We start from the raw sequence: 9,100 nt of genomic DNA, 5'->3' as shown, positions 1-9,100 counted from the left end.
AGTTGAATCGCTATGATCACAATGACATATGTTAGTTTCAACGTATCCTAAAACATTTCTTTATCAATAGAGAATCGCTATACTTTCACTCCTGGTTACTCTCAAGTAAGATAAACCTAAACAATGTCCCTTGACAGTCACTAGACATTTCTCTCTTTTTGTTTTTCCTTGTTTGCTCTTACCTATAACTTCTTGATGAGCAACGCGTTGGAATTTCATTGGATTTTGTTTTACATCATAAGTGCATATATGTAGTACGTAATCTGTTTTAGAATTGATAGCTTACCAGTTTCACAGGTAGTCCCAGCATAGCCATCATTACAGTCGCATGTAAAGGTAATTAACTCCATCAGTACAAGCTCCTCTACCCATACACGGATCGGGAGTACAATCGTCGATATCTGCGCAAATCGAGTTCAAAAGACAAGAGTCGTATTAAAACGATGATAAAACTAATCTCCATGTTGACATATTTATATTTATTTCACAGCTAACAGGTCGATCTAGTCAAAACCATAACATCAATTAGATATGACAATGAAGGATAGAGTTACTTCATTGTAAAACTATTAATAAATAAATCTACAAAGTTAAAGGGACTGAAAATCTCTTTTAATGTTTAAATCTTTTCCAAAGTCGTGGCCTATGAAAAAACTTATTGATTGAAAAATATCATGAACTCATCAATATTAATGGGCACCTAACCGATGAAAAAAAAATCAGAAAGCAAGTGATTTTTCAATTTCTGTAACCTACTGAAACATACAGAAAACAAAAGAAATTCTCTAGGTGGTCTCGCCTGCATCACGCAATTTGATATGATGAAAAATTGAGGTTGGGACATTATTTATAGGCAGAGTGGACCATTAGAAGGCCTGCAAAATAAAATCCTCTGATACAATCAGCATTTTGAAGTGAATATTGACTATTGATTATCAGAAGAATTATTTACTGTAAGTTGTACCAAGATTGATAAACTTTAATGAATATGAATAATTTTAAAAAATTGATCTATGAATTCTCATATTTGGTTGTGAAAACATGATCTTAAGTCTCCTGACCTAAAGTGACCTTTGACCATGACTTTGTGACCCTGGAATTTTCGTCATGTGATTCGTGATACTTGATAACCCTTGTGTACAAGTTTCATGAAATTTGAACAAACACTTTTGAAATTATGCTAAAAAATCAAAATCTTGATGTTGATGCCACAACAAAGTCTAAGTTTGCAGACCTGAAATTACATTTGACCCTGACTTTGCGACCTGAAATTCTACTCAATTGATTGGGGATACTTGATAACCCTTTAGTCCAAGATTAATTGAATAAGAACATATACTTTCAAAATTATACTAAAAATTCAAAAAACTTAACCCTAGGTTAAGTTTTTAATGTTGACGCCGTCGCCGTCGTCACCGGAAAAGCGGCGCCTTTGTCTCGCTTTTTACTACGCAGGCGAGATAACAAAAACACCCATCTTCACTTGACGGGATACAGGAAAATCGAGTCAAACGTGGTGTCTTCAATTTGATTAACGACAGTAAGAAGGGTTACCTCATTCGTGAAACTATAAGTCAATAAATCCAACCAAGTAAATGGACTGAATATTTCTTTCAAAGTTCATATCTTTCCAAAATATGGCCTTTGATTCAAACCATTTTTTGGAAAAAAAAGATAATTTAAACGCAAATCTTAATGAATGTGCTCTTGATTGATAAAAAAAAACAGATCGCAAGTGATTTCTTCATTTTGGGGTGAAATCAATGTGAAAATTGACGCAAAAATTACATGGAATGCGTTGCAAGACATCTTATCGCCCATAGTTGAATCGCTATGATCACAATGACATATGTTAGTTTCAACGTATCCAAAAACATTTCTTTATCAATAGAGATCGCTATACTTTCACTCCTGGTTACTCTCAAGTAAGATAAACCTAAACAATGTCCTTGACAGTCACTAGACATTTCTCCCTTTTTGTTTTTCCTTGTTTGCTCTTTACCCATAACTTCTTGATGAGCAACGCGTTGGAATTTCATTGGATTTTGATTTACATCATAAGTGCATATATGTAGGTACGTAATCTGTTTAGAATTGATAGCTTACCAGTTTCACAGGTAGTCCCAGCATAGCCATCATTACAGTCGCATGTAAAGGTATTAACTCCATCATACAAGCTCCTCTACCCATACACGGATCGGGAGTACAATCGTCGATATCTGCGCAAATCGAGTTCAAAAGACAAGGAGTCGTATTAAAACGATGATAAAACTAATCTCCATGTTGACATATTTATATTTATTTCACAGATAACAGGTCGATCTAGTCAAAACAAGTAACATCAATTAGATTAATGACAATGAAGGATAGAGTTACTTCATTTGTAAAACTATTAATAAATAAATCTATCAAAGTAAAAGGGACTGAAAATCTCTTTTAACTCTTATCGTGCCACAGGGCTAATCCCGTTGTGCCAGGTTGTTTTGGAGATAATCTGATTAACGCAATGGTTCTATGAATGGCGATGGCAAAACACACAGCACAGCCCAATGAGCATGAACAATAACTGCTATTACGAAGCGCCCTTTCACGCACATGGCACTCAATAGGTAGCGTGCATGCAGCCTCATGGCAAGCTATGAGTTAATGTTTTAATCTTTTCCAAAGTCGTGGCCTATGAAAAAAACTTATTGATTGAAAATATCATGAACTCATCAATATTAATGGGCACCTAACAGATGAAAAAAAATCAGAAAGCAAGTGATTTTTCAATTTCTGTAACCCTACTGAAACATACAGAAAACAAAGAAATTCTCTAGGTGGTCTCGCCTGCATCACGCAATTTGATATGATGAAAAATTGAGGTTGGGACATTATTTATAGGCAGAGTGGACCATTAGAAGGCCTGCCAAAATAAAATCCTCTGAATACAATCAGCATTTTGAAGTGAATATTGACTATGAATCATCAGAAGAATTATTTACTGTAAGTTGTACCAAGATTGATAACTTTAATGGAATATGAATAATTAAAAAAAAATGATTAATGAATTCTCATATTAGGTTGTGAAAACATGATCCCAAGTCTACTGACCAAAAGTGACTTTTGACCTTGATTTTGTGACCTGGAATTTTTTGTCATGTGATTCGTAATACGTAATAACCATTGTGTACAAGTTTCATGAAATTTGAACAAACACTTTTTAAATTATGCTAAAAATACAAAATCTTGATGTTGATGCCACAACAAAGTCTAAGTTTGCAGACCTGAAATTACATTTGACCCTGACTTTGCGACCTGAAATTCTACTCAAATGATTGGGGATACGTGATAACCCTTTAGTCCAAGATTAATTGAATAAGAACATATACTTTCAAAATTATACTAAAATTCAAAAAACTTAACCCTAGGTTAAGTTTTTGATGTTGACGCCGTCGCCGTCGTCACCGGAAAAGCGGCGCCTTTGTCTCGCTTTTTGCTACGCAGGCGAGACAAAAAACACTCATCTTCACTTGACGGGATACAGGAAAATCGAGTCAAACGTGGTGTCTTCAATTTGATTAACGACAGTAAGAAAGGGTTACCTCATTCGTGAAACTATAAGTCAATAAATCCAACCAAGTAAATGGACTGAATATTTCGTGAAACTATAAGTCAATAAATCCAACCAAGTAAAGACAAGGAGTCGTATTAAAACGATGATAAAACTAATCTCCATGTTGACATATTTATATTTATTTCACAGATAACAGGTCGATCTAGTCAAACTAGCAACATCAATTAGATTAATGAATCGCTATGATCACAATGACAAATGTTAGTTTCAACGTATCCTAAAACATTTCTTTATCAATAGAGATCACTATACTTTCACTCCTGGTTACTCTCAAGTAAGATAAACCTAAACAATGTCCTTGACAGTCACTAGACATTTTTTTTTCTTGTTTGCTCTTTACCTATAACTTCCTGATGAGCAACGCGTTGGAATTTCATTGGATTTTGTTTTACATCATAAGTGCATATATGTAGGTACGTAATCTGTTTAGAATTGATAGCTTACCAGTTTCACAGGTAGTCCCAGCATAGCCATCATTACAGTCGCATGTAAAGGTATTAACTCCATCAGTACAAGCTCCTCTACCCATACACGGATCGGGAGTACAATCGTCGATATCTGCGCAAATCGAGTTCAAAAGACAAGGAGTCGTATTAAAACGATGATAAAACTAATCTCCATGTTGACATATTTATATTTATTTCACAGATAACAGGTCGATCTAGTCAAAACAAGTAACATCAATTAGATTAATGACAATGAAGGATAGAGTTACTTCATTTGTAAAACTATTAATAAATAAATCTATCACAGTAAAAGGGACTGAAAATCTCTTTTAATGTTTAAATCTTTTCCAATGTCGTGGCCTATGAAAGAAACTTATTTATTTTAAAAATATCATGAACTCATCAATATTAATGGGCACCTAACCGATGAAAAGAAAATCAGAAAGCAAGTGATTTTTCAATTTCTGTAACCCTACTGAAACATACAGAAAACAAGAGAAACGCTCTTGGCGGTCTCGCCTGCATCACCCAATTTGATATGATGAAAAATTGAGGTTGGGACATTATTATAGGCAGGGTGGCCCATTAGAAGGCCCGCCAAAATGAAATCCTCTGAATACAATCAGCATTTTGAAGTGAATATTGACTATTAATCATCAGAAGAATTATTGACTGTAAGTTGTACCAAGATTGATAACTTTAATGGAATATGAATAATTTAAAAAAATTGATCTATGAATTATCATATTAGGTTGTGAAAACATGATCCCAAGTCTACTGACCTAAAGTGATCCTTGACCTTGACTTTTTGACCTGGAATTTTTGTCATGTGATTCGTGATACTTGATAACCCTTGTGTACAAGTTTCATGAAATTTGAACAAACACTTTTGAAATTATGCTAGAAATTCAAAATCTTGATGTTGATGCCACAACAAAGTCTAAGTTTGCAGACCTGAAATTACATTTGACCCTGACTTTGCGACCTGAAATTCTACTCAAATGATTGGGGATACTTGATAACCCTTTAGTCCAAGTTTAATTGAATAAGAACATATACTTTCAAAATTATACTAAAAATTCAAAAAACTTAACCCTAGGCTAAGTTTTTGATGTTGACGCCGTCGCAGTCGTCACCGGAAAAGCGGCGCCTTTGTCTCGCTTTTTGCTACGCAGGCGAGACAAAAACACCCATCTTCACTTGACGGGATACAGAAAAATCGAGTCAAACGTGGTGTCTTCAATTTGATTAACGACAGTAAGAAAGGGTTACATCATTCGTGAAACTATAAGTCAATAAATCCAACCAAGTAAATGGACTGAATATTTCTTTCAAAGTTCAAATCTTTTCCAAAATATGGCCTTTGATTCAAACCATTTTTTGGAAAAAAGATAATTTAATCGCAAATCTCAATGAATGTGCTCCTGATTGATCTAAAATAACAGAAAGCAAGTGATTTCTTCATTTTGGGGTGAAATCAATGTGAAAATTGACACAAAAATTACATGGAATGCGTTGCAAGACATCTTATCGCCCATAGTTGAATCACTATGATCACAATGACATATGTTACTTTCAACGTATCCTAAAACATTTCTGTATCAATAGAGATCACTATACTTTCACTCCTGGTTACTCTCAAGTAAGATAAACCTAAACAATGTCCTTGACAGTCACTAGACATTTCTCTCTTTTTGTTTCCTTGTTTGCTCTTTACCTATAACTTCTTGATGAGCAACGCGTTGGAATTTCATTGGATTTTGTTTTACATCATAAGTGCATATATGTAGGTACGTAATCTGTTTAGAATTGATAGCTTACCAGTTTCACAGGTAGTCCCAGCATAGCCATCATTACAGTCGCATGTAAAGGTATTAACTCCATCAGTACAAGCTCCTCTACCCATACACGGATCGGGAGTACAATCGTCGATATCTGCGCAAATCGAGTTCAAAAGACAAGGAGTCGTATTAAAACGATGATAAAACTAATCTCCATGTTGACATATTTATATTTATTTCACAGATAACAGGTCGATCTAGTCAAAACTAGTAACATCAATTAGATTAATGACAATGAAGGATAGAGTTACTTCATTTGTAAAAACTATTAATAAATAAATCTATCAAAGTAAAAGGGACTGAAAATCTCTTTTAATGTTTAAATCTTTTCCAAAGTCGTGGCCTATGAAAGAAACTTATTTATTGAAAAATATCATGAACTCATCAATATTAATGGGCACCTAACCGATGAAAAGAAAATCAGAAAGCAAGTGATTTTTCAATTTCTGTAACCCTACTGAAACATACAGAAAACAAGAGAAACGCTCTTGGCGGTCTCGCCTGCATCACGCAATTTGATATGATGAAAAATTGAGGTTGGGACATTATTTATAGGCAGGGTGGCCCATTAGAAGGCCCGCCAAAATAAAATCCTCTGAATACAATCAGCATTTTGAAGTGAATATTGACTATGAATCATCAGAAGAATTATTTACTGTAAGTTGTACCAAGATTGATAACTTTAATGGAATATGAATAATTTTAAAAAATTTGATCTATAAATTCTCATATTAGGTTGTGAAAAACATGATCCCAAGTCTACTGACCTAAAGTGACCTTTGACTTTGACTTTGTGACCTGGAATTTTCGTCATGTGATTCGTGATACTTGATAACCCTTGTGTACAAGTTTCATGAAATTTGAATAAACACTTTTGAAATAATGCTAAAAATTCAAAATCTTGATGTTAATGCCACAACAAAGTCTAAGTTTGCAGACCTGAAATTACATTTGACCCTGACTTTGCGACCTGAAATTCTACTCAAATGATTGGGGATACTTGATAACCCTTTAGTCCAAGTTTAATTGAATAAGAACATATACTTTCAAAATTATACTAAAAATTCTAAAAACTTAACTCTAGGCTAAGTTTTTGATGTTGACGCCGTCGCCGTCGTCACCGTAAAAGCGGCGCCTTTGTCTCGTTTTTTGCTACGCAGGCGAGACAAAAAACACCCATCTTCACTTGACGGGATACAGGAAAATCGAGTCAAACGTGGTGTCTTCAATTTGATTAACGACAGTAAAAAGGGTTACCTCATTCGTGAAACTATAAGTCAATAAATCCAACCAAGTAAATGGACTGAATATTTCTTTCAAAGTTTAAATCTTTTCCGAAATATGGCCTTTGATTCAAACCCTTTTTTGGAAAAAAAATAATTTAATCGCAAATCTGAATGAATGTGCTCCTGGTTGATCAAAAATAACAGAAAGCAAGTGATTTCTTCATTTTGGGGTAAAATCAATGTAAAAATTGACGCAAAAATTACATGGAATGCGTTGCAAGACATCTTATCGCCCATAGTTGAATCGCTATGATCACAATGACATATGTTACTTTTAACGTATCCTTAAACATTTCTGTATCAATAGAGATCACCATACTTTCATCCTGGTTAATCTCAAGTAAGATAAACCTAAACAATGTCCTTGACAGTCACTAGACATTTCTCTCTTTTTGTTTTTCCTTGTTTGCTCTTTTCCTATAACTTCTTGATGAGCAGCGCGTTGGAATTTCATTGGATTTTGATTTACATCATAAGTGCATATATGTAGGTACGTAATCTGTTTAGAATTGATAGCTTACCAGTTTCACAGGTAGTCCCAGCATAGCCATCATTACAGTCGCATGTAAAGGTATTAACTCCATCAGTACAAGCTCCTCTACCCATACACGGATCGGGAGTACAATCGTCGATATCTCCGCAAATCGAGTTCAAAAGACAAGGAGTCGTATTAAAACGATGATAAAACTAATCTCCATGTTGACATATTTATATTTATTTCACAGATAACAGGTCGATCTAGTCAAAACAAGTAACATCAATTAGATTAATGACAATGAAGGATAGAGTTACTTCATTTGTAAAACTATTAATAAATAAATCTATCAAAGTAAAAGGGACTGAAAATCTCTTTTAATGTTTAAATCTTTTCCAAAGTCGTGGCCTTTGAAAAAAACTTATTGATTGAAAAATATCATGAACTCATCAATATTAATGGGCACCTAACCGATGAAAAAAATCAGAAAGCAAGTGATTTTTCAATTTCTGTAACCCTACTGAAACATACAGAAAACAAAGAAATTCTCTAGGTGGTCTCGCCTGCATCACGCAATTTGATATGATGAAAAATTGAGGTTGGGACATTATTTATAGGCAGGGTGGCTTATTAGAAGGCCCGCCAAAATAAAATCTTCTGAATACAATCAGCATTTTGAAGTGAATATTGACTATGAATTATCAGAAGAATTATTTACTGTAAGTTGTACCAAGATTGATAACTTTAATGGAATATGAATAATTTAAAAACATTGATCTATGAATTCTCATATTTGGTTGTGAAAACATGATCTTAAGTCTCCTGACCTAAAGTGACTTTGACCATGACTTTGTGACCTGGAATTTTTGTCATGTGATTCGTTATACTTGATAACCCTTAAGTACAAGTTTCATGAAATTTGAACAAACACTTTTGAAATTATGCTAAAAATTCAAAATCTTGATGTTGATGCCACAACAAAGTCTAAGTTTGCAGACATGAAATTACATTTGACCCTGACTTTGCGACCTGAAATTCTACCCAAATGATTGGGGATACTTGATAACCCTTTAGTCCAAGTTTAATTGAATAAGAACATATACTTTCAAAATTATACTAAAATTCAAAAAAACGTAACCCTAGGTTAAGTTTTTGATGTTGACGCCGTCGCCGTCGTCACCGGAAAAACGGCGCCTTTGTCTCGCTTTTTGCTACGCAGGCGAGACAAAAAACACTCATCTTCACTTGACGGGATACAGGAAAATCGAGTCAAACGTGGTGTCTTCAATTTGATTAACGACAGTAAGAAAGGGTTACCTCATTCGTGAAACTATGAGTCAATAAATCCAACCAAGTAAATGGACTGAATATTTCTTTCAAAGTTCAAATCTTTTCCAAAATATGGCCTTTGATTCAAACCATTTTTTGGAAAAAAG

This window comes from Strongylocentrotus purpuratus, unplaced genomic scaffold, assembly GCF_000002235.5.
Source record: "Strongylocentrotus purpuratus isolate Spur 01 unplaced genomic scaffold, Spur_5.0 spur5_scaffold_18, whole genome shotgun sequence".
In the NCBI taxonomy this organism is placed as follows: Eukaryota; Metazoa; Echinodermata; class Echinoidea; order Camarodonta; family Strongylocentrotidae; genus Strongylocentrotus; species Strongylocentrotus purpuratus.
The sequence above is the reverse complement of the archived record's forward strand: the minus strand, read 5'-3'. Positions refer to the sequence as shown.